The sequence below is a fragment of the Mobula hypostoma genome, chromosome 19, assembly GCF_963921235.1.
Source record: "Mobula hypostoma chromosome 19, sMobHyp1.1, whole genome shotgun sequence".
NCBI lineage: Eukaryota > Metazoa > Chordata > Chondrichthyes > Myliobatiformes > Myliobatidae > Mobula > Mobula hypostoma.
The window spans coordinates 54,940,722-54,968,658 of record NC_086115.1 but is presented as its reverse complement, the minus strand read 5'-3'; the positions used below and the strand labels follow the sequence as shown (position 1 = coordinate 54,968,658).

The window sequence follows — 27,937 nt, the reverse complement described above, 5'->3', positions numbered from 1 at the left end:
TGGACTGCCTGTGTTAAGTTTGGTTTTTAAGCAGGGTTCTGCATTTCATTTTTCCAAGATCCCCTTCAGCATAGAGCATCTCAATAATATTAAAAACCAGCAAGAAGTTTGAATATGTAAACACAAGCCATTGTGCAGATGCTGGAAATCCAGAGGGACACAGCAGGTCAGGCAGCATCAATGGATATCAATACACAGTCAATATTTTGGGCCAAGGCCCTTCGTCAGGACTCAGTTTGAATAAGACACTCGGTGTGGTGCCCCAAAGGAAAGCTCAATAGATCAAGGTGGACCATTAATGATCAAGTGGCTTTTGTTTCTGTTTTATGATTTGGCTGCTTCCTTTTCAATAGGACAGGTTGAGGTAGGTATCTTTACACCACAAGACCATAAGATATAGGAGCAGAATTAGGCCATTTGGCCCTTTGAGTCTGCTCCATCATTCCACCATGGCTGATCTAGTATTCCTTTCAGTCCCAATCTCCTGCTTTCTCCCTGTGTCCCCTCATGCACTGACCAATCAAGAATCTATTAACCTCCACCTTAAATCTGCGTAAAGACTTAGCCCCCACAGCTGCCTGTGGCAAAGAGTTCCACAGATTCACCACTCTCTGGCTAAACAAATTCCACCACATCTCCATTCTAAAAGGACATCCCTCTATTCTGAGGCTGTGTCCTCTGATCTTGGACTCTCCTACCATAGAAAACATGCTCCCCACATTCACTCTATCAAGGCCTTTCGCCATTCAATGGGTCACCCCTCATTCTTCTGAATTCTAGAGAACACAGGACCAAAGCCATCAAACGCTCTTCATATGACAAGCCATTCAATCCTTAGCTCTATCTGTAAAAATAACTTCTGGGGGCAAGGTTATAATGCATGTTTGGACCTGAGGCTGATATCTGGTTCGTGTCAGCTAAACTTGAGTTGTTAACAAACTTATTTTTTTCAGTCAGAAGATTGTGGCTTGCCTGCCGTTCCAGACACTCAAACAAGTATAGTGCAGCACTCAGGCAGCACTATCACAGATGTCATCTTCCAACTGAGAGGTTAAAGCAAGACTGAATCTTCCATCCCAAGTGAAATATAACAGATCAAATAGCATGATTTCCTTGGCATTTAGCTAACATCTTCCTCTTAACCTCTCACTCGATGTCAATAAGACCAAGGAGCTGATTGTAGAATTCAGAAAAGGGAAACCCGGGGTCCATGAGCCGGTAATCATCGGAGGATCAGAGGTGGAGAGGGTCAGTAAATTTAAATTCCTGGGTGTCACTATCTCAAAGGTCCTGTCCTGGACCCAACATAAAAATATTATTGCAAAGAAAGCGCGACAGCACTTCTATTTCCTCAGGAGTCTGCGGAGGTTTGCAATGTAATTCAGAACCTCGGCAAACTTCTATAGATGTGTGGTAGAAAGTGTGCTGACTGGCTTTTCTTCCTCCTTCTTCTGGGAACACCAACGCCTTTGAGTGTAAAATGCTACAAAGGACGGTGAACTCGGCCCTGTACATCATGCATAAAACACTCCCAACCATTGAGCACATCTACATGAAACGTTGCCGTAGAAAAACAGCATCCACCACTGAGGCCATGCTCTTTTCTCGCTGCTGCCATCAGGTAGAAGGTATAAGAGCCCCAGGACTCGCACCACCAGGATCATGAACAATTACTACCGCTCAACCATTAGGCTCTTGAACAAAAAGGAATAGATAACGCAAACATGAGGAAACCTGCAAATGCTGGAAATTCAAGCAACACACACAAAATGCTGGTGGAACGCAGCAGGTCAGGCAGCATCTATAGGAACATTACAGTCGACGTTTCGGGCCGAGACCCTTTGTCAGGACTACAGTCGACATTTCGGGCTGAGATTCTGACAAAGGGTCTCGGCCCGAAATGTTGACTGTACCTCTTCCTATAGATGCTGCCTGACCTGCTGCGTTCACCAGCATTTTGTGTGTGTTGAAGGAATAGATAAACTCATTTAAGGAGTCTGCTATATTGTTATCTTATGCTACTGTAGGAAACTTTGTCACATGGTGTGAGCAGAATTATCTGCAGCTTAATGTGAAAAAGACTAAGGAGCTGGTGGTAGACCTGAGGAGAGTTAAGGTACCGGTGACACCTGTTTCCATCCAGGGGGTCAGTGTGGACATGGTGGAGGATTACAAATACCTGGGGATACGAATTAACAATAAACTGGACTGGTCAAAGAACACTGAGGCTGTCTACAAGAAGGGTCAGAGCCGTCTCTACTTCCTGAGGAGACTGAGGTCCTTTAACATCTGCCGGACGATGCTGAGGATGTTCTATGAGTCTGTGGTAGTCAGTGCTATCATGTTTGCTGTTGTGTGCTGGGGCAGCAGGCTGAGGGTAGCAGACACCAACAGAATCAATAAACTCATTCGTAAGGCCAGTGATGTTGTGGGGATGGAACTGGACTCTCTCATGGTGGTGTCTGAAACAGGATGCTGTCTAAGTTGCATGCCATCTTGGTCAATGTCTCCCATCCACTACATAATGTACTGGGTGGACACAGGAGTACATTCAGCCAGAGACTCATTCCACCGAGATGCAACACAGAGCGTCATAGGAAGTCATTCCTGCCTGTGGCCATCAAACTTTACAACTCCTCCCTTGGAGGGTCAGACACCCTGTGCCGATAGGCTGGTCCTGGACTTCTTTCATAATTTACTGGCATAATTTACATATTACTATTTAACTATTTATGGTTCTATGACTATTTATTATTTATGGTGCAACTGTAACGAAAACCAATTTCCCATTGGGATCAATAAAGTATGACTATGACTATGACTATGACTATTATTTATTGCTATTTATTTATATCTGCATTTGCACAGTTTGTTTACAGTTCCTGATGTTTACAATTTACAGTTACTATTCTATAGATTTGCTAAGTATGACAGCAAAAAAAGAATCTCAACGTTGTATATAGTGACATATATGTACTCCGACTTTGAACTTCGACCAACACCTCAAAAGATTGCCACAGTAGTGTAAAGGTTAGCGTGACAATATTACAGCTCGGGGCGTCAGAGTTTGAAATTCAATCCTGGCGTCTCTTGTTAGGAGATTGTATGTCGTCCTCATGGAATGCATGTGTTTTCTCTGGGGGACCCAAAGACATACTGCTGGTAGGTTAATTGGTCATTGTAAATTGCTCCATGATTTAGAACCATAGAACCATAGAAACTACAGCACAGAAACAGGCCTTTTGGCCCTTCTTGGCTGTGCCGAACCATTTTCTGCCTAGTCCCACTGACCTGCACACGGATCATATCCCTCCATACACCTCCCATCCATGTATCTGTCCAATTTATTCTTAAATGTTAATAAAGAACCTGCATTTACCACCTTGTCTGGCAGCTCATTCCATACTCCCACCACTCTCTGTGTGAAGAAGCCCCCTCTAATGTTCCCTTTAAACTTTTCCCCCCTCACCCTTAACCCACGTCCTCTGGTTTTTTTCTCCCCTTGCCTCAGTGGAAAAAGCCTGCTTGCATTCACTCTATCTATACCCATCATAATTTTATATACCTCTATCAAATCTCCCCTCATTCTTCTACGCTCCAGGGAATAAAGTCCTAAACTATTCAACCTTTCTCTGTAACTGAGTTTCTCAAGTCCCGGCAACATCCTTGTAAACCTTCTCTGCACTCTTTCAACCTTATTTATATCCTTCCTGTAATTTGGTGACCAAAACTGAACACAATGCTCCAGATTCGGCCTCACCAATGCCTTATACAACCTCATCATAACATTCCAGCTCTTATACTCAATACTTCGATTTGGCTAAGGTTAAATCGGGGGTTGCTGGGTGGTGCAGCTTGAAGAGCCAGAAGGGCCTATTCTATGCCTTATCGCTAAACAAATTAAATTAATTAATTCAAAAAGATTACCTGGTCGCTATCATAATGCTTTTATGGGAGCCTGATGTGAGCACATTTTGTATCTCAGTAATTGTTAATGGATTTCCCAATTTTCTTGGTTTGCTGTGCAGTGCTTCAGAATATCTTGCATTCGTAAAGTGCCCTACTTAAGTGAATGAACAGATATAGAAATATTCAAAAGAGAAAAGTGGATTAGCTTTATTTGTCACATGTACATCAAAACCTACGAAAACAAAGGGGGTGGATTCAGCTGTGGCGGGCGGGAATCTTCTGGACAAGTAGCAAAAGAGCTATAACCAACGGGTCAAGCAGCAGCTGCTGTGGCAGCAGCAGCAGCATTACACAAGACCACAAGACAAAGGAGCAGACGTAGGCCATTCGGCCCATTGAGTCTGCTCCGCAGCTCCCCCATGAGCTAAACTATTCACCCATCTAGTTCCAATTTCCAGCTTTTTTCCCATATCCCTTGATACCCTGACTAATTAGATACCTGTCAATCTCCTCCTTAAACACCCTCAATGATCCAGCCTCCACAGCTGTAGGTGGCAAAGGATTCCACAAATTCACGACCCTCTGGCTAAAAAAATTTCTCCTCATCTCTGTTTAAACTGGGTACCCTCTAATTCTAAGACTATGGCCTCTTGTCCTGGACTCACCCACCAAGGGAAACAACCTTTCCACATCTACTCTGTCCAACCCTTCCAACATTCGAAATGTTTCTATGAGATCCCCTCTCACCCTTCTATACTCTAATGAATACAATCCAAGAGCCGACAAACACTCCTCATATGTTAGCCCCTGCATTCCAGGAATCATCCTCGTAAATCTTCTCTGAACTCTCTCCAACATCAGTACATCCTTTCTAAGATAGGGGGCCCAAAACTGCACACAGTATTCCAAATGAGGTCTCACTAATGCCCCATAGAGCCTCATCAACATCCACAGCCTCTCCCTTGTCAATCTTATTATACTATATATTGACTACCTCAAAAAATTCCAATAGGTTGGTGAGGCCTCATCAACACCTCCTTACTCTTATACAATACTCCTCTTGAAATGAATGCCAACATAGCCTCTCCTTTTCAAATTTGAAACTGAACTCAAGCATATTATGATCACTACTTCCAAGGGGTTCCTTTACCTCCAGCTCCCTAATTGCCTCAGGTTCGTTACACAGCACCCAATCCAAAACAGCCGGTCCCCTGGTGGGCTTCTGGACAAGCTGCTCCAAAAAGCCATCCTGTAGGCATTCTACAAACTCCCTCTCCTGAGATCCATTACCTTCCTGACTTTCCCAATCCACTGTCATATTAAAATCCCCCATAATTATCTTGACATTTTCCTTCTGACACGCTTTTTCTATTTCCAGCTGCAACTTGTAGTCCACATCCCGGCTGCTGTTTGGAGGCCTGTATATAACTGCTATTAGTGTCTTTTTACCCTTGCCATTTCTTAATTCTACCCATAAGGATTCTACGTCTTCTGATCCTATGTCCCTTCTTTCTAGTGATTTGATATCGTTACTTACCATCACGGCCACGCCACCCCCTTTACCTACCTTCCTATCTTTCCTATACACTGTGTATCCTTGGATATTCAGCTCCCAATCACATCCATCATTTAGCCATGACTCGGTGATGGCCACAATGTCATATCTTTTAACCTGCAGCTGTGCTGCAAGGTCATCCACTTTGTTTCTAATGCTGCGTGCATTTAAGTACAGTACATTTAGGTCAGTATCTGTTGCCGATTTTGCTATATTTCTATTTTGCAGCAAATTATCCTGTATATTCACCGGCCTGTCCTTCTTGCCATCTTTTCTGCACAGTATTTTTGACTTATTTCTATTTTCCTCTTCCTCGACCCTAACACCTTGGTTTCCTTCCCCTTGCAACTTAGTTTAAACCCTCCCTAACAGCTATATTAAACAAACCCCCCAGGATATTAGTACCTTTTGAGTTCAGGTGTAATCCATCTTTTTTGTATAAGTCATACCTTCCCCAAAATAGATCCCAATGATTCAAGAATTTGAAGCCCTGTCCCCTGCACCAGTTACTTAGCCACACATTCATCTGCTTAATTCTGCTATTCCTACCATCATTAGCGCGCAGCTCGGGCAGCAATCCTGATGTTATTACTCTGGAGGTCTGGCTTTTCAGTTTTCTTCCTAGCTCCCAGTCATCTTTCTTCAGGACCTCCTCTCTTTTTCTGTCATGTACCAAGACTTCCGGCTGCTCGCCCTCTCTCCTCAGAATACTCTGGACTCGATCTGAGACATCCCGTACCTTGGCACCAGGGAGGCAACACACCAACCGGATATCCTTGTCCGGCTCGCAAAAGCTCTTGTCCGTCCCCCTTACGATGGAATCCCCTATAACTACTGCATTTCTTCTTGCTCTCTTGATTTCGGCGCTGGGCAGAATGCCAGAGTCTCGTTCACTGTGGTCCTCCTCTGTCAGGTCTGCCTCTTCAACAGTATCCAAAACGATATATCAGTTTCTGAGGGGGACTGTCACAGGGGTGTTATCCACTACCTCTCTATAGGTGGTATCTATCACCTCCTTACTTTCCCTAATTAGCCGAAGGTTATCAATTTCCATCTCCAGCTCCTTAACACGCTCCTTCAGGAGCATCATCTCAGTGCACCTGGTGCAGATGTAATCCTTGGGGAGGCTGGGAGTCTCCCAGGGTCCCCACATCTGGCACTCCAAGCACAACACTAATCCTAGATGCATACCTGTAATGCTACTGTTTGTACTAAATACCAAAAAACTGTAACTTACTCCATTACTATGAGACTCAACGGTCGCAGGAAGCCTCTTCCTGTCTCCGCCGAAGCCCGTTGAGCCAAAGCCCTTTCACTCTGCACCCTCTCACTCCGCAGCCCGCTCCGACGCTGCCCGCTGGATATGGCGGTTTTCTTTTTAAACTGTTTGCGCTCAACTGGCTGACGTCACGCGCCTCTGCAGTCTGACCTCTCTCCTACTCCAAGAAATAAAATGTCTTCTCACTGGAAATCCTTAGCCTCTTACCGCTGTCTTCTTGATCCGAAGAGAAAAAGTCTGCGACTTTCTTCCTCTTTTTAAACTGTTCGCGCTCAACTGTCATGCACCTGCGCAGTCTGGCCTCATTAGTGATTAGTGATGAATTAGTGATTCATTTTGTGATAATGGGGGCAAAAGATAAATATATTTTAAAATGCAAAAGGGGGGGAGAATTTTGAAAGGACAGAAAAGGAAGGACCATGATTTGCTGAAGGGCAAAAGAGGTTTAAAGTTTGATGGAGCTGGCAAAAAGAGGGAGGGTAAGTGAATAACAAGGAGAGACATAAATAGGAGCAGAAAAATTAATGGCTGAAATTGTCAGGTGAAGAGGGAGGGGAGCATTCATGTGCCTCTTTATTTTCTTACACCAGAGGTTCCCAACCTTGGGTCCACAGACTCCTCAGAGTCCACTGTATAAAAACAATTGGGAACCCCCGTCTCAAACTGTGGAAACTGAGTTACACAATAAACACTGCAAATTATGAACCAATGTTGTATTGCTTGGAGGTTTTGAACGTTGGTGACGTGGTGGTTGTAATATTGAGAGTGAATTCAACTGTAGCACAGCATCGGAAATGGCTTAGAAAGATTGTGTGTGTGCGTGTGCGTGTGTGTGTGTGTGTGTGTGTATGTGAGTTTGAGAAACAGAGCTGATAGAATTCTATATTGCTCATGCTCATTCACACTCACACTCACACACTGACACTTATATTCCCTTCATTGCCCTGACTATATTGAAAACTATAGTCATTTTGCCATCATCTTCCAAACGAAAATATTTCTGGGTAACTAATTTGTCCATACTAATTCTGCTCCAAGTCTTTTACAGGCCCTTGTGAAAATATATTTGTCAGATCACTTTTAGAATCTGCACTAAACATTGCAAAACTTAACAAAGGATGGCTCTGCATATCATTGGGAGACAACGACCAGACCTGGAGACAATCTACAAAGTTCAGTGCCTACGGCACACTCAGAACATCATTACAGACCCATCTAATCCCAGACACTTTGCAATCTTCTGCCATCTGGTAGGAGATACAAAAACATCTTGGCCGAGGCAGTAAGACTGAAAAACAGCTTCTTTCTTAGGGCTGCTGTGCAGCTGAATAATGCTACACCCCGGCTTGTCAATGGCCTTTGATTGGTATGGACTGTCAAACTCACTTGTTGCATGTAAATATGGGATTTTAAAAAAATTAGCCATATTGCATGAATTGTAAATATTTACTTTGCATGGACTGGAGTAGCATTTCAATCCCTTAGTCTTGAGCAATGACAATAATGTTCTATTCTATTCAAAAACGAATTGGATGATAATACACAGATGCTGGAAATCCAGATATAAATGGAAAAGCTGGAAGCACTTAGCAGCTCAGGTAGCGTTCGTCCAGGTCAATGAGCCTTCCTCAGACCACGAAAGGTGAGAAAGGAAGCAAGTTTAAAATTGTAAAGATAGGAAGGAGTGAAGAGAACAAAAGGAATGCTTGTGTTAAGAGTCAGGCCAAAATTATAAAGGTAACAACCACTTTTAAAACCAACAATTGGGGACAAGAAAGAAAAATACAATAATTTGAAATAAAAAGATATGGACACACCTGTGGAGACAGACGGTAAGAAGTATTAAGTTTGAATGGCTGCAGTGCTCCCAGATGAAGGATGAACTTTAAATTCTTCATTGTTATCATTTCCATTTTCTTAGGAGTTTGTGAAGATTTAGCATGACATCCAAAACTTTGACAAACTTCCATAGATGTGTGATAGAGAGTATATTGACTGGTTGCATCATGGCCTGGTATGGAAAGACCAATGTCCTTGAACATAAAATCCTACAAAATGTACTGGATACAGCCCAGTCCGTTACAGGTAAACTCCTCCCCAGCATTGAGCGCACTTACGTGGAGCTCTTCCGCAGAAAAGCAGTAACCATCATCGAGGTCCCCACCATGAAGGCCATGCTCTCTTCTTGCTGCTGCCATCAAGAATGTTGGTTCAGGAGCCTCGGGACATAAGCCACCATGTTCAGGAACAGTTGGTACCCCTCAGTCATCAGGTTCTAGAACAACTTCATTCAACTTCACTTAACCCATCACTGAACTGTCCGACAACCTATGATCTCACTTTCAAGGACGCCATCTCATGTTCTTGATGTTTATTGCTTATTTATTTATTATTTTTATTTTTTTCTCAGCTCAGGCTGGTAAAATCTGAGGTATGGGCATAGGCAAGCACACTCATTTCTTAATCGCTAAGAACTTGTGGACTGTTCAAGTGTTGTTTAGTATTGTGGCTTTCTGGAGATTTACTAAGTATTGCTGTGTAGATCTTAATGTTTAATGCTATTGTGCAGTGCCTTTGGGAATGTACCAGTTGTATATATTATTATCGAGACATTACCTTTTCATGTTCCATTGTCCTTCAATTTCCTCTTTTAACTCAGCATATTTCTGGTGTTTTTCACTTATTGATTTCTGTAAGTGTAAGTTATGTGTGTTTGGAATGGCTACCTGTAAATCTATTAAGTAAGTTGGTCTTGCTTGTTTATCCTGTAACGTTATATCCGGACAGTTATTATAGATTGTCCTATCTGTAATAATGGATTGGTTGTAATATAATTTGCAGGACTCTGACTCTAAAGCTGGATCAGGCTTGTATTTATGCTAAGGTATAGTGTCTTTTATAAATTTATATTTTAAAGGAAGATCTTGGTGAATGATATTCGCCGGTTCATTGTGCCTGTGTAAGTAATCAGATTGAGTTAAACTGCTGCAGGATCCTGTAGTGTGTTGGATTGTTTCTGGTTTCCCATGGCACTTTCTGCATTTATCATCTTGAATTTGTTGCTTTTATTATATATTTTTGATAATTTTTGTGTTAACCACCCGGTCCTGTATTACCACAAGGAATTCTTCTGTCTCTGGGAAGAGGTCTCCAACTCTGAGCCAAGAACTCAACGTTTCCTTGCTGACATCAAGTCTGCTCAGATTGTGGGAGGTTCATGCTCTTCCACTGGTTAACTTTTCCTTCTACAGTGATTATTTCATCTTTTTTTTGTGTTGTTCTTTCACTTAAGTTTAGTGGTGTGTCTTTCTTATCAGAATAGCATATGCTCATGTGGAGCGCTGAATCCTGTTTTTGTTGATGAAAATATGTCCTAGAAGTTTTATCTGATCGTTGTATGTATATTTTATGTCTGTAATTCCTCTTCCTCCTGTCTGAGGTAATGTCAGTTAATCTAAGTGTGTTTGAGGGTACATAGTGTTTTCTAAAATTTGACATTTCAGTTCTTATTTTTCTTTGTAAATTTTCCAGGCCAGTTTCAGACCAAGATATTATGCCAAAAGAATACATTAGTTTGGGTATAGTCAAAGTGTTTATTGCCTTTGTTATATTTTTACCATTGAGCTCTGTTTGGCAGATTTTCTTAAGCCTTGAAGTAAATTCTGTTTAAAGTTTTCCTTCTATCGCACTATGATCTGTTTTCTTTTCTTGTTGATATCCCAGATATTTATATGTTTCATGTTCATCCATCAGTTGTATTGTATGATGCTGCTCTGTTTTATATTCTGCTAGCTCTATTGCACCTTTCATCATGTTTAATGTTCTGCACTTACCTAGTCCAAAGTTCATGTTTATATCTTTAGAAAACAGCTCTGCTACTTGAATAAATTGCTTTACTGATGAAGGTGCAAGTAATTTCAAATTGTTCATATATAGAAGATGTGTCAAGGTGTGATTCCATTTGTTTTTGGTTGCATTGTTTGGTTATTATTATCATCATCATAATCTCTTCTTTGTATTGGCACAGTTCTTTTGTGCATTGATTATTTGCCCATTCTGTTAGGGGCAGTCTTTCTTTGATTCTATTGTTGTTCTTGTATTTACTGTGAATGCCTGCAAGAAAGTGAATCTCACAGTTGTATATGGTGACATATACTGTGTGTACCTCGATAATAAATTTACTTTGAACTTTAAGTGCTGTTCCTCAAGCTCATGTTTGACATCACTGGAGCAATTGCTTAGGCTGATGACAGAGAGGTCAGAGTCAGAAATGGGACTAGAATTAAAGTGACAGATGACTGGAAGCTTAGGACTACCAGAATGGACTTAATGGAGGTGTTTAACAAAGCAAACACCCAATTCAACTTCTCTGGTGTAGTGGAGATTATATTGTGATCACAGAATGTAATATACTTAAGCTGGACATTTTAAAACTGTTTCTTTTATTACGTTTTTTAACTGTGGTTTTTATTTTAAAATCAATTGTTTTAATTTGCACCATATCACAAATATTCTCTCTGTTCTCTCCACTCCATCCTTTCCTACAACTTATAAGACATTTTTTCTCACTTTTTTTGCAGCTCATTTGAAGCATCCTTGACCTGAAACATTGACTCTATTTTTGTCCCTTTGATGCTGCTTGACCTGCTGTGTACTTTCAGCCTTATATGTTTCTGTTAAAATGAATGAGGATCTCGTTCAAGTATTGTTGCTGTGGCACAGCTGGCTCTAGCATTCATTGTTAACTAATCGCAAAACCTTTCTAAATAGTCCTCCCTTAAACAAATGCTCCTGTAAAATAAACTTCTGTTTTGAGAGTATGCTACCCTCTAAACTGATTTCTAGGGTGTAATTTAAAGAACTCATTTTGATCAGCATATATTTGTCTGCCTTTCATGCACTTTAATTCTCACAATGTTGTGAATATCTCAAGTTAGTTACAGTCAGCAAGCTGTATGCTCTTAAGACATTTGATAAAATTAGGGAAGCGACTGAACGTGATTCTGTGTTTAACATATCTATTTTTCAATTAAACTAAATTCCAGAAGAATGAATCCACATGCACAAAGCTCTATGTTTCTCGGCTTCGAGACTTAATGACATTCTTAGAATTGATTGCCAGAAACATATTGATAATAATAGATACAAGAGATTCTGCAGATGCTGAAAATCCAGAGCAACACACACAAAATGCTGAAGGAACTCAGCAGGTCAGGCAGCAGCTATGGAAATGAATAAACAGTTGACGTTTCGGGACTGGAAAGGAAGGGGGAAAACATTAGAATAAGAAGTTGGGCAGAGGGGAAGGAAGATTCTATTTATTTATTTATTTATTTATTTAGATACCAGATGAAATAGAGCCTTCCGGCCCTTCGAGCCACGCCACCCAGCAATCCCCCCATTTAATCCCAGCCTAATCATGGGACAATTTACAATAACGTACTAACCAGTAGGTCTCTGGACTGTGGGCGGAAACTGGAGCACCCGAAGGAAACCCACACAGGAACGGGGAGAACGAATGAATTCCTTACAGGCAGCTACAGGAATTGAACCTGTGTCACTGGTACTGTAAAGCGTTGTGCTAACCACTACGTTACCATGCTGCCTAGCTCGAAGGTGATAGGTGAAGCCAGATGGGTAGGAAAGATATTGATAACAAACTTTAAAAAGGTTTGAAATGAATAGAACCAAACATTAGACAAGATATCTTGTGAACTACAGATGTAATATTGCTGATTGCTCATCCCCCACCTAGTCAAATATCATTACCAGGTTATTGTTAATGAACTTACATAAGACAGAGTTCATAAATCTTAATCAAAAACAGGAGAAAGGGCAAAGAAATCATTCCACTGTTTAGTCAGAGCAGAATAATAGTAATGGTGTTCAGTTTTCTGCTGATTACAAGACCCAAGTCTATGGCTGGAGTTAATGTTGCAGGAAAAATTGCAAAGTAATTTGCAAACTCGAAGAAGTAAGCCAAACTAAAGTGAAAAGTCTCTCATTATACTTTCCTACTCGGTTAAAAATAGAACTCCAGCTTCCACTTATCTATCCATCTATCTAAGGTACTGTGCAAAAGTCTTAGGCGCACACACACACACACATACACACACACACACACACACACACACACACACACACACACACACACATACACACACCTAAGGTGCCTAAGACTTTTGCACAGTACTGTAGCAATTTTATGTATTGCACTGTAGTGTTGCCACAAAAAAACTATTTCATGACAGATGAGAGTGAAGATAAGCCTGATCTCTATTGTGGACTGAGTGGGAAGAGGGAGGGGGGGGGGGGAAGGGAAGCACCAGAGAGACATTCTGTATTGATCAATAAACCAATGTTTGCACTCAAATGTCCTTGCCTGGTGTCTCAGGGCTGGATGTGTCTGCACCTCTTCTCTGCCATCTGTCCCACACCCCTCCTGTGGTGCTCCACTCTTGCCATTCCCAACATCCTTTATTCCGACCAGATTTACAAACTCACTCTCCGCTCCATGTTGACAAATACAGTACTGTGTAATGGTCTTAGGCACCCTGGCTATATACAGTATATATACAGTATGTGCCTAGGACTTTTGAACAATACTGCATCTATCCATCTGTTAACTTAGTTAGAGATAGATCATGGCAATAGACCCTTCCAGCTAGAAAGTCGACTTTGCCCAAATACACCCATGTGACTAATTAACCTAATAGCTGATTGTCTTTGGAATGTCCACCCGGTCATTGGGAGAACGTACAAACTCCTTACAGAAAGCAGCAGAACTGAACTTGGTTCGTTGGCAATGTAACAGTGTTATGTTGTTATACTGTACTACAGTGATGCCCAATATTATTTGTAAATAACATTGAACAATTTTAATCACATATGATTGTTGCCAATGAACAGATGAAATATCCCTTTGCCATTTCTTGACCATGTTCACACAAACTCCAGAGTCGTTCTGCCACCAGCCACAGTCCACTATAACACAGGAAGTGCTGAGTAATGAATGGAGCAACCTCCAAAGCCATTGAGAGGATCACTAAACAATATTTTATCAGTTACTTATCAAAGAGTATAGTGTGTCCAGGGAGCGAAGGGGCTTGTGGTCGCCATCCTGGGGCAGCTCATTCACTTTTGACCCCCACCAAGACACTCAGCTCTCACCTGTGGCTCCATGTAGTTGTTTGCCTGTGATAGCGGCCACACCCGACAGGCAGGCTAAACCAGGTGAGTGTACCCCAGTGAGATAGGGACATGCTTGTCCTAGCACACAAAGTCAGCTCCAGCGAACTAGGCAGATGAGATCTACAGTGAGATCCATTGGCCAGGAAGGTGGCTCTGCAACGGTCCATGGAGAGAGAAGGGCAGGACGAGTCATGGCCTTGCACTGCAACCAGGAAGACCCCTGTCTGTGATACTTGTTCGCACCACTGGACCAGTCTCCACCCATCTAAATAGGGTTCAGCTGCCACTCATTCCAGACTCATCACCTGCAGCCTATTTAACCCCCGTTCTCATCCACAGTCCTTGTTGATTCATTGGCCTCAACCAGTTGCTCCCAGCTTTCAGTCTGTCTGCCTAAAGTTTACCTTGTTGCCTGTTGTGTTTAGTTTCTATTGTCCCTTGTTTTGTGGCCCTGCAATTTTGTTATTTTGCAGTCTATTATTAAAGTTATTGCCTACTGCTAAATTGTCTGCAAAGCTGTGCTTTTGGGCCAAGCCTCCTCTACATTTCCTGACACTGTTGGAATATCCCGGATGAGGAAAGCAGTGCCTTTTGTAGATGGTATTTGCTCAGTCATCTTACACAAGTGGTAGTAGGAATTATAGACACAAGAGATTGTGCAGATTGTCCGGAGCAAAATGCACAAAATACTGGAAGACCTCAGCAGGTCTATGAAAATGAATAAACAGTCAATGTTTTGGGCTAACACTCTTCTTCAGGACTGGAAAGGAAGAGGAAAGATGCCAGATGGTGGAGGGGAAGGAGCACAAGTTAGAACATTATAGGTGAAACCAAATGGTTGGGAAAGGTAGAGGACTGGAGAAGAAGGGATCTGATGGGAGAGGAGAGTGGACTATGGGAGAAAGAGAAGAAGGAGGGGCAGTTGGGGAAGATGGTATGCAGGTGAGGAGAAGAGGTAAGAGGCCAGAGCGGGAAGGGGGAGAGGAAAAGGAAAAACAAAAAGAAAGAAATAAAATGACCAGAAGGAGAGATCGATGTTCATGCCATCAGGTTGGAGAATATGAGGTGCTGCTCCTCCACTCTGAGGGTGGTCTCATTGTAGCAGAAGAGGAAGCCATGGACTAACATGTCAGAATGGGAATGGGGGTAGTAATTAAAATGGCTGGCCACAGGGAACTTCCATTTTTGGCGGATGGAGCAGAAGTGCTCGACAAAGCGGTCCTTCAATTTATGACCCGTCTCACCAATGTAGATGAGGCCACATTGGGAGCACTGGATACAATAGATGACCCTAAAAGATTCACAGGTGAAGTGTTGCCTCAGCAGATGGAGCAAAGATGTCAAATAATGTTTGGAGTGGGAATTAGTACTCGGCATGATGGATAAGGTGCCAAGCAAGCAAATTGCTTTGTCCTGGGTGGCGATGAGCTTTTTTGAGTGTTGTTGGAGCTGTACACCACCCTGGCAAATCTCTCATGCTCCCAGTTTATGGCTTGAAGATAGAAGAAATGCTTTAGCAGTCAGGGATTGAGAGGATTCATCAAAGTAAACCATAGCTGGCCTATTTCTGTAGCCACATTATTAATATGTTGAGAGTAGTTGAGTTTCTAGACATTGGTGATACCTCCATGGCATAAATAGTGAGCGATATGGAATTTAAAGGTATTTGCATTCATAATGCTGGACGTCATTGAATTTATTGTCCACCATATTTAGGCTACTGAGCTTGGTATGACCCACAATACAACTGTTACATACTCCCACAGCCTATCTGAGAACTTCCAGGTCTGGTGTTTATAGAGCACATCTCTTCCTCAAAGCCCCAGGCACTTGTGGAGCACCTTGAGCATCCTCTTCTACATTTGACCACTGTTACATTCTTTCTTTATGTCACAAAGAATCTACACCAGGCTCTACAATCTGCTCCAACTTGAAATGGATCTTTCACTTAAGAGGTGCAAGGTGGTTTTAAGCATTGTGGTTCACCCTGAATGGTAACAGTAGCTCATTAAACTGCCTTCACTATTGAGACATGCATGGTCAGTTGGCTGTAGCTGCTATCATGGTAATTACTAAGAAAGCAGCTTGGTATCAAAGTAGATGGGTACAGATTTAAGACCAATTTATACTTCTGCGTCAAATGTGTGCCGTAGGTACCGCATACTCTACGCCGTAGGGTGACGTGCACCTCCCCAAAAAAGTAACTCACGCGTCACGGCGACACAGACCGCAAAAACTGTGATTGGTCCGCTTGGCAGCATCGCATTTCCCCCACGCATTTCTGGTTGCTTTTCTCTGCCATGTCTGTACACTGATGCGAAATAAATGGTTGGAGACGATGAACCAAACTGTCAAATCTACCTGCTGACATCTGAAAATATTTGAAATGCATTTCCTCATCTATGTCTCTCACGAAGAAACTCAACACAGTGGCATAGAAACCCCACCGCCAACTAGCGTTTTGGTGGTGAATTGCAGAGCGACACAGACACAACAACGCATGCTCGCTATGGCGTAGGGCTATGCAGAAGTATAAATCAGACCTACAGCGTAGGCTACGGCGTAGCCCGTACGCACAAGTATAAATCAGGCTTTATCCCACATCACAAGTTTACATTCTAGCCATTTTTGTACTGTAAATTCTATCATTCCTTCTGTGCTGTTTGACATGAGTGATCATGGTCTTTCCATGATTTTATTCATGATGTCTTTAATCTGACAGTTCTCCTCTTCCATGGCATATATTATACTCGTCTTGAGAGATTTTGAATAATTGTCATCTCAGATTAGAAAAATATAGGTCAATTTTCTCCTTTGTGCAGAATGAAGCAAAAGATATCATTAAATTATAAAACCATGAAGATATAGTTACCCATTGATATGATCATCATCATCATCATTTTGTGTGTGATGTGGGCAACCATGGTCTTTCCATGACCATGATTGTTCTTGGCAATTTTTTCTACAGAAGTGGTTTGCCATTGCCTTCTTCTGGACAGTGTCTTCACAAGATGGGTGACCACAGCCATTATCAATACTCTTCAGAGATGGTCTGCCTGGTGTCAGTGGCTACATAACCAGGACTTGTGATATGCGCCAGCTGCTCATATGACCATCCACCACCTGCTCCCAGGACTTCACGTGACCCTGATTGAGAGGGTAAACAGGTGCTACACCTTGCCCAAGGGTGACCTGCAGACTAGCGGAGGGAAGGAGTGCCTTACTCCTCCTTTGGTATCTCCACCCTGCCACCCTGTTTTAACAATAACTTGCATTAATATATAGTATAGAATTCCATGCAATATATTAATGGAGGTATTGTTTTATCATTCCTAGACTTTTTGTCTTCCATTATCTTTCAAGGTGCTGCATAAACCCAATGATCCATACAATTACAGTACTATGCGATCCTGAAGAACATTATAATTTGGGTATCAGTAATCTACATGGGTCAAATAATGTCAGTGTGCCTTGTATCGGTCAAGCTTGGCTGCTGTAATGGCAATAACATTACCGTGATTATTCTGATCCTTATATGAGCAATTTATGGCTTGAAGATATTACACTGCAATTATATTGTGCATTTTTAATACAGGGCATGAATATTGCCTCTTATATACCCAAGTAAGAGGATTTTCAGATTGGGTTAGGTTGAGATATCGGAGAGGGTAGCAGAGAAGAAAGAAAAAAACAAAAAGACTGATAAATCTGCTATAGTAATATCTAAAATCACAACTAATAATCACCAATGTCTCAGTGTGAAAATAGGACTGTTTATTTCCACTTCCTACTCCTTCAGTTGTAAATAGAAACTTGCATTTTACGTGTATGTACTTGTATATGCAGCCATGTAAATCATGCCTGTACAGATATCTCTTCAGGATTACGAGAACAATGCAGAATGTTCAGTGTAGATAACTGTAAGTTTATCATCAGCTCTCAGTAGGATTGGGATAAACTACACTGAATTCTAAAACTGCATGAGGCAGCTGATATGGTTGCCTTCTGCGTGTGTGTTTTCTTCTTCTCCTTCTGCCTCTCAAGTTATTTCCTCACTGAAAGGGTTTGGTTCAATTTTCTTCCTGCCTGCAGAGTTCTTCCTCAAATGATTTAGCTGGCAATGTGTATCCGAAATGCAGGTTCTTATGAACAAAGACAACCATATTGCTTCATAACCCAACGAGCCATTACTTCAGTGCTGTCTTAAGCACTTCTTGATATCTCCAAGTGGCACATAAGAAAGGGAGCTTCCTCATAAACGGAAAAGGTCACATCTCCACTCAGGTCAAGGACAAATCATGTTTTTTCCTGGATTAGTATGAACATCTGAGAGTGCAAGTCTTGGTGACAGATCTGGCAGGGCAGCACACTAAGATGGGAATGTGGTGGTGGTCGATTGCTGGGTTGCATCTGTCAACATGCCTTGGAAGTACTTATCAGATCATGAACCTCAGACCCTATGCTGAACCTGAGATGTCAGTGCTGCCAATGGACGGTCTGAGCTTGATGGGATTTTATCCCTGTGGTAAAGCAAAGGGGACGGTAAGCACTTCTTAAAATTATTTATTTATTTCATTCATTTAGAGATACAGCACGGTAACAGGCCCTTTTAGCCCACATCCACACTGCCCAATTACACTCATGTGACCAATTTGCCCGTGCATCTTTGGAGTGTGGGAGGAAACTGGTATGCCCAGAGGAGACCCACACAGTCACAGGGAGAACGTACAGACTCCTTAGAGACAGCAGGAGAAATTAAATTATTTTGCTCTAGTCTTCATGATTTTTGTTATTTCCAAGTGCCTTTGTACTTTTAATACGTATTTTTAAACAGTTTGCTTGGATGTTAATACATTTTCCTTGTCTCTCAGAGGCACTTAAAGAACATTGAAATTCATGACAGTTCTGACAGAAGACTCACCACTGCCACAAAATCCTGTCAGAGGGATGAACTACACTACCTCACTTCCAGGCCCTAGAGAGAGGCCCTCTGTCGGACGAGGTCGTCCATGGACGTTGTGGCCCAGCAGTCTATGTGATACGCAAGCCAGGGCAGTATGATATGGAGAGTAAGCTGTTGGCCATGTAGCAGGTTCCCCCTCTCCTCGCAGGTCCAAAGGAATGGCAGAGACCGATACAGTTTGGCACCAGCAGTGTTGCAAGAGATGCCAGTCAGCATTGAACTCAACATAGGGCTGCCTTAGGGACTCCATTTCTGGATGTTTCCCTTGGAGTTTACTCCCAAAGTGTTCCCCATGAGTGGGTATAGCCCCAAAGCCACAGAGCTGCTCCGGCCTATGGTCAGGCTACACTTAGATCCCCTCCAGTTCGCCTACCAGCCCCGACTAGGAGTTGAGGATGCCACCGTCTACCTGCTGAACCGTGTCTACGCCCACCTGGACAAGCCAGCGAGCACTGTGAGGGTCATGTTTTTTGACTTCTCCAGTGCGTTCAACACCATCGTCTGGTCAGGGAGAGTGAGGAGTTGATAGAGAGGAGTTACAGGCAGGTGGTCACACCGGGACCACGGGATGCAGACAAGTGGGTCACGGTTAGGAGGGGGAAGGGGAAGAGTCAGGTAATAGAGAGTACCCCGGTGGCTGTGCCCCTTAACAATAGGTACTCCTGTTTGAGTACTGTTGGGGGGGACAGCTTACCCAGGGGAAGCAACGGTGGCCGTGCCTCCGGCACAGAGTCCGGCCCTGTAGCTCAGAAGGGTAGGGAAAGGAAGAGGAGGGCAGTTGTGATAGAGGACTCGACAGTAAGGGGGTCAGATAGGTGATTCTGTGGACGCAGTCCAGAGACCCGGATGGTAGTTTGCCTCCTTGGTGCCAGGGTCCGGGATATTTCTGATCGCGTTCAAGATATCCTGAAGTGGGAGGGTGAGGAGCCAGAGGTCGTGGTACATATAGGTACCAATGACATAGGTAGGAAAAGGGAAGAGGTCCTGAAAGGAGAATATAGGGAGCTAGGAAGGGAGTTGAGAAAAAGGACTGCAAAGGTAGTAATCTCGGGATTACTGCCTGTGCCACGCGACAGTGAGAGTTGGAATGCGATGAGGTGGAGGATAAATGCGTGGCTGAGGGATTGGAGCAGGAGGCAGGGATTCAAGTTTTTGGATCATTGGGACCTCTTTTGGCGCAGGCGTGACCTGTACAAAAAGGACGGGTTACACTTGAATCCTAGGGGGACCAATATCCTGGCAGGGAGATTAGCGAGGGCTACTGAGGTGACTTTAAACTAGAATGGTTGGGGGGTGGGAATCAAATTAAAGAGGCTAGGCGAGAGGAGGTTAGTTCACAACAGGGGGATGGGAACCAGTGCAGAGAGACAGAGGGGTGCAAAGTTAGGGTAGAAGCAAAAAGTAGTAAGGAGAAAAGTAAAAGTAGCAGGCCGACAAATCCAGGGCAAGCATCAAAAAGGGCCACTTTTCAACATAATTGTATAAGGGCTAAGAGAGTTGTAAAAGAGCGCCTGAAGGCTTTGTGTGTCAATGCAAGGAGCATTCGTAACAAGGTGGACGAATTGAAAGTGCAGATTGTTATTAATGATTATGATATAGTTGGGATGACAGAGACATGGCTCCAGGGTGACCAAGGATGGGAGCTCAACGTTCAGGGATATTCAATATTCAGGAGGGATAGACATGAAAGAAAAGGAGGTGGGGTGGCGTTGCTGGTTAAAGATGAGATTAACGCAATAGAAAGGAAGGACATAAACCGGGAAGATATGGAATTGATATGGGTAGAGCTGCATAACACTAAGGGGCAGAAAACGCTGGTGGGAGTTGTGTACAGGCCACCTAACAGTAGTAGTGAGGTCGGAGATGGTATTAAACAGGAAATTAGAAATGTGTGCAATAAAGGAACAGCAGTTATAATGGGTGACTTCAATCTACATGTAGATTGGGTGAACCAAATAGGTAAAGGTGCTGAGGAAGAGGATTTCTTGGAATGTATGCAGGATGGTTTTTTGAACCAACATGTCGAGGAACCAACTAGAGAGCAGCTTATTCTAGACTGGGTTTTGAGCAATGAGGAAGGGTTAATTAGCAATCTTGTCGTGAGAGGCCCCCTTGGGTAAGAGTGACCATAGTATGGTGGAATCCTTCATTAAGATGGAGAGTGACATAGTTTCAGAAACAAAGGTTCTGAACTTAAAGAGGGGTAACTTTGAAGGTATGAGTCGTGAATTAGCTAAGATAGACTGGCAAATGACACTTAAAGGATTGACGGTGGATATGCAATGGCAGGCATTTAAAGATTGCATGGATGAACTACAACAATTGTTCATCCCAGTTTGGCAAAAGAATAAATCAAGGAAGGTAGTGCACCCATGGCTGACAAGGGAAATTAGGGATAGTATCAATTCCAAAGAAGAAGCATACCAATTAGCCAGAAAAAGTGGCTCACCTGAGGACTGGGAGAAATTCAGAGTTCAGCAGAGGAGGACAAAGCGCTTAATTAGGAAGGGGAAAAAAGATTATGAGAGAAAACTGGCAGGGAACATAAAAACGGACTGTAAAAGCTTTTATAGATATGTAAAAAGGAAAAGACTGGTAAAGACAAATGTAGGTCCCCTACAGACAGAAACAGGTGAATTGATTATGGGGAGCAAGGACATGGCAGACCAATTGAATAATTACTTTGGTTCTGTCTTCACTAAGGAGGACATAAATAATCTTCCAGAAATAGTAGGGGACAGAGGGTCCAGTGAGATGGAGGAACTGAGCGAAATACATGTTAGTAGGGAAGTGGTGTTAGGTAAATTGAAGGGATTAAAGGCAGATAAATCCCCAGGGCCAGATGGTCTGCATGCCAGAGTGCTTAAGGAGGTAGCCCAAGAAATAGTGGATGCATTACTGATAATTTTTCAAAACTCGTTAGATTCTGGACTAGTTCCTGAGGATTGGAGGGTGGCTAATGTAACTCCACTTTTTAAAAAAGGAGGGAGAGAGAAACCGGGGAATTATAGACCAGTTAGCCTAACGTCGGTGGTGGGGAAACTGCTGGAGTCAGTTATCAAAGATGTGATAACAGCACATTTGGAAAGCGGTGAAATCATCGGACAAAGTCAGCATGGATTTGTGAAAGGAAAATCATGTCTGACGAATCTCACAGAATGTTTTGAGGATGTAACTAGTAGAGTGGATAGGGGAGAACCAGTGGATGTGGTATATTTGGATTTTCAAAAGGCTTTTGATAAGGTCCCACACAGGAGATTAGTGTGCAAACTTAAAGCACACGGTATTGGGGGTAAGGTATTGATGTGGATAGAGAATTGGTTAGCAGACAGGAAGCAAAGAGTGGGAATAAACGGGACCTTTTCAGAATGGCAGGCAGTGACTAGTGGGGTACCGCAAGGCTCAGTGCTGGGACCCCAGTTGTTTACAATATATATTAATGACTTGGATGAGGGAATTAAATGCAGCATCTCCAAGTTTGCGGATGACACGAAGCTGGGTGGCAGTGTTAGCTGTGAGGAGGATGCTAAGAGGATGCAGGGTGACTTGGATAGGTTGGGTGAGTGGGCAAATGCATGGCAGATGCAATTTAATATGGATAAATGTGAAGTTATCCACTTTGGTGGCAAAAATAGGAAAACAGATTATTATCTGAATGGTGGCCGATTAGGAAAAGGGGTGGTGCAACGAGACCTGGGTGTCATTATACACCAGTCATTGAAAGTGGGCATGCAGGTACAGCAGGCGGTGAAAAAGGCGAATGGTATGCTGGCATTTATAGCGAGAGGATTCGAGTACAGGAGCAGGGAGGTACTACTGCAGTTGTACAAGGCCTTGGTGAGACCACACCTGGAGTATTGTGTGCAGTTTTGGTCCCCTAATCTGAGGAAAGACATCCTTGCCATAGAGGGAGTACAAAGAAGGTTCACCAGATTGATTCCTGGGATGGCAGGAATTTCATATGAAGAAAGACTGGGTGAACTAGGCTTGTACTCGTTGGAATTTAGTAGATTGAGGGGGGATCTGATTGAAACGTATAAAATCCTAAAGGGATTGGACAGACTAGATGCAGGAAGATTGTTCCCGATGTTGGGCAAGTCCAGAACGAGGGGTCACAGTTTGAGGATAAAGGGGAAGCCTTTTAGGATTGAGATTAGGAAAAACTTCTTCACACAGAGAGCAGTGAATCTGTGGAATTCTCTGCCACAGGAAACAGTTGAGGCGGGTTCATTGGCTATATTTAAGAGGGAGTTAGATATGGCCCTTGTGGCTACGGGGGTCAGGGGGTATGGAGGGAAGGCTGGTGCAGGGTTCTGAGTTGGATGATCAGCCATGATCATAATAAATGGCGGTGCAGGGTCGAAGGGCCGAATAGCCTACTCCTGCACCTATTTTCTATGTTTCTATGTTTCTATCCGCCCTGCTCTGCTGGGGGAGAAGCTGACAGCGATGCAGGTGGATGCTTCCCTGGTGTCATGGATTCTTGATTACCTGACTAGCAGACCACAGTACGTGTGCTTGCAACACTGTGTGTCCGACAGAGTGATCAGCAGCACTGGGGCTCCACAGGGGACTGTCTTGTCTCCCTTTCTCTTCACCATTTACACCTCGGACTTCAACTACTGCACAGAGTCTTGTCATCTTCAGAAGTTTTCGGATGACTCTGCCATAGTTGGAGGCATCAGCAAGGGAGATGAGGCTGAGTACAGGACTACGGTAGGAAACTTTGTCACATGGTGTGAGCAGAATTATTTGCAGCTTAATGTGAAAAAGACTAAGGAGCTGGTGGTAGACCTGAGGAGAGCTAAGGTACCGGTGACCCGTGTTTCCATCCAGGGGGTCAGTGTGGACATGGTGGAGGATTACAAATACCTGGGGATATGAATTGACAATAAACTGGACTGGTCAAAGAACACTGAGGCTGTCTACAAGAAGGGTCAGAGCCATCTCTATTTCCTGAGGAGACTGAGGTCCTTTAACATCTGCCGGACGATGCTGAGGACGTTCTACGAGTCTGTGGTGGCCAGTGCTATCATGTTTGCTGTTGTGTGCTGGGGCAGCAGGCTGAGGGTAGCAGACACCAACAGGATCAACAAACTCATTTGTAAGGCAGTGATGTTGTGGGGATGGAACTGGACTCTCTGACGGTGATGTCTGAAAAGAGGATGCTGTCCAAGTTGTATGCCATCTTGGACAATGTCTCCCATCCACTACATAATGTACTGGTTGGGCACAGGAGTACATTCAGCCAGAGACTCATTCCACCGAGATGCAAAACTGAACGTCATAGGAAGTCATTCCTGCCTGTGGCCATCAAACTTTACAACTCCTCCCTTGGAGGGTCAGACACCCTGAGCCAATAGGCTGGTCCTGGACTTATTTCATAATTTACTGGCATAATTTACATATTACTATTTAACTATTTATGGTTCTATTACTATTTATTATTTATGGTGCAACTGTAATGAAAACCAATTTCCCCCGGGATCAATAAAGTATGACTATGACTATGACTATGACTAAAGCATCGGAGTTTGAGATCAGTTGTCCTTCTCCTCGATGAACTGGCATCAACAGCTGACGAGCCCCATATGCCCAAAGCGATTGGTTTTAAGGTGCCAGTAATTTGCCTTTGCCCCTTCTTGTGTCGGTGGAAGTGGTTCCATCGAGCTTTGTAGCCAAGCCGCACATGAAGGCCAGGTGCTGGACTTGGTTGTCAAAGGGTATTTGAGACTTCTCAGGCTCTAATGGTATATGAAAACTTGGATTTGATTGCTCCATCCTTGTCATCCTCTCTCTGCCATTTAGTTTGTATGCTGACATTGCCTTGTTCTTTTTCACTCCGAGTTCAACAGCTTCCAGTACTAATTGTCTATCCTCCAATATTTTTCCAATTCCTTTTATACCTGTTTATTGCTACCTTTGCATTCCTCTATAAAAGTGTATTGAATCACTATACAAATGCAACTATGAAAAATCTTTAACTCGAATTTCTATCATCAACAGCCTTCTTGTACGCTTTACAACATCCTGTTATAAAACATAAGAACCCACAGGTCCACTAGAGAGCATTATATCATCATCATCATCAGGTGCCGTGCCCAGATTGAGCTTTGACTGCCATGGCCCACACACTCCTGTTTTGGGTCAAGTGGATCAATTCATTGGTATTCATTTCCAGTTCTCTGGCTGCTGTCTCTATCATCATTTGTCTTTGTCTTCCTCTTGCTTTCTTCCCTTCACTTTTTCCCATACCCGGATCTGGGTCGTACCCTCCAAATATCCGGACCTGCATCTCGGTTTTTTTGCACTACCTTACTTTCCATTTTTCTATTTTCTATTTATGATTTATCATTTAAATTTTTAATATTTACTATTGATTTGTAATCCAGGGAGCGGGAAGCACAGAATCAAATATCGCTATGATGATTGTACATTCTAGTATCAATTGTTTGGCGACAATAAAGTATGAAGTATAATTACCGTGCATTCTTACTCCTCTTTCCTAATCACATGTCCAATGAAGTCACGTTGCCTTTTCATGATCCCATACATTATTTCTCTTTTTGTGTTTGCTCTGTTCATGACATCCTCATTAGATATTCGTTTCGTCCATGATATTCTTTGTATCCTCCTCAAAAACCACATCTCTGCTGCTTCAATTCAATTTGTTTCCTCATGTTATTAGATATTGTCCAACAAATCAAGTCTTTAACTCAAATTTCTATCATCAACTGCCTTCTTGTATGCCTTAGGACCTCCTGTTATAAAACATAAGAACCCACAGGTCCACTAGAGAGCATTATATACTGTATAATTATACAGATCAGAAAGAGAATACTCATCACAAATTGTGCAAATTGTGCCAGAAATGGGTTTGAGCCACCACCTCATTGGTGGAGGGCTTGGTTGCGTAGTGGTTAGCAAAATGCTATTACAGTGCCAGCGACCCAGGTTCAAATCTGCCACTATCTGTTCTCCCCGTGACCTGGTGGGTTTCCTCTGGGTGCTCTGGTTTCCTCCCACAGTCCAAAGGTGTACAGGTTAGTGGGTTAATTGGTCATGTGGGTGTAATTGGATAGTACGGGCTCATTGGGCCAGAAGAGCCTGTTACTGTGCTGTATCTCTAAATAAGTAAGTGTCTCTGGGAAGGGATCCAAACAGGTCCACAGAGCGTTCACCATCCCAGCAGCTCATTCTTTTTTTATTTGTAAAATCGCTTTACTACATCACTTTATTTATTTAAGGAACTCCAGCTTTTGCTGCACTGTGTGTTCACACTTAATTTGGCTGGAACCAATCTTCTTCAGACTTTGTCAGAGCTTTGATCTAAACACGAACGGGAGAACTGAATTATAGAAGCGAGGTGGGAGCAGCTAATTTTGAGGTGCCATTTGAGAGAGAGTGGACATGCATGGTTAAATAGGCAATGTTCAGTTCCATTAGCAAGCCTTCGGAAAGTGAAGCAGCCCTCTCCAGCAAGCAACATGACCTGACCGCATTCAGAAAAGAGCTTCAACTAAAAAGTCATGGTGCGCACCTCTCGGCCAATTCACCAGAATGATCACAACAGTTGATGAAAGCAGTTCACCACCAACTGCTCAAGGACAATTATGGACAGGAAATAATGAGGGTCTTCATAGTAACATCCACAATTCATATATACAAAAGCTTTTCTTCTTCTGTATGATCATTGCTTTCCTGAATATTTCTTCCGAAGTTACATGGGTTACCTTGCTTTTCATCTACAGGACTGTGCAAAAGTCTTAGGCACATATAGCTAGGGTGCCGAAGACGTTTGCACAGTACTGTATTTGTCAACGTGGAACAGACAGTGAGTTTGTAAATCTGGCAGGAGCAAAGGATGTTGGAACTGGTGAGAGTGGAGCAGCAGGGGAGGGGTGTGGGACAGGTGGCAGAGAAGGAGTCTCGGGGGGGGGGGTGGTGTGGGTTCAGACACACCCGGCCCTGAGACACTAGGTAAGATCATTTGATTTCAAACAATTGGTCTATTGATCATTACAGGATGTCTCTCTGGTGCTTCCTATTCCATCCTCTCTCCCTTCTCCTTTTCCCAACCATGATTCCCCTCTCCCTGTCCCTTCCTACTCTCAGTCCACAATAGAGATCCATATCAAAATCAGGTTTATCATCACTCACATGTACAATGAAATTTGTTTTCTTTTGTGTGGCAGCAGTCCAGTGCAATACTTAAAATTACTGCAGTACTGTGCAAAAGTCTTACCTATATATATGCCTAAGACTTTTACACAGTACTGTATTTGAAATTGACAGTTTTCCTCTAGTTCTATATTTTTTTTATTTCAGACTGTTACTTTTCTTTTAAAATTTTTATATCAAACCTGATTTTGTTACTGAAGACCAAAGAAAAAATGCAGATGCAGGAAATCAAATTAAAGCAGAAAATATTGGAAACACTCAGCAGATCAGGCCTCACCTGTGGTAAAGCAAAGAGTTAATACCATTAACTCTTGGGTGGCAGGGTCACGATACATCTCTACCAAAGGAGGAGTAAGGCACGCCTTCTCTCCGCTAGCCTGCAGGTCACCCTTGGGCAAGGTGTAGCACCTGCTTAGCCCCACAATCAGGGTCACATGAAGCCATGGGAGCAGGAGGTGGATGGCCGTATGAACAGCTGATGCATATCTCAAGTCCTGGTTAGCTGACCACTGTCGCCAGGTAGACCATCTCTGAAGAGTATTGATAATGTCTGGAGTCACCCATCTTGTAGAAGAAAGCAAAGGCACACAACTTCAGTAGAAAAATTTGCCAAGACCAAACATAATTATGGAAAGACCGTGATTACCCACATCATACGCCATGGCACATAATGAATGAATGAACCATTAACTCTGTTTTCTTATCTACAGATGCTGACTGACTCACTGAGTGTTTCCAGCATTTACTGAAATTCTGTTACTGTTCTCTTTATTTAAAGTTCCTCTGCATTAAATAATTATGCAACTTTCATTACAAACAATAATGCTGATACTTGTTGGTTTCACTGTCCACAGACACG

At 42.9% G+C, this 27,937-nt stretch overlaps 1 protein-coding gene across 3 annotated transcripts in view; it reads right to left on the bottom strand.

Moving 5' to 3' along the window:
- The window catches only part of plpp4 (phospholipid phosphatase 4), a 406,496-nt gene that overhangs the window by 285,883 nt on the left and 92,676 nt on the right, over positions 1 to 27,937 (bottom strand). The window lies entirely within an intron of this gene.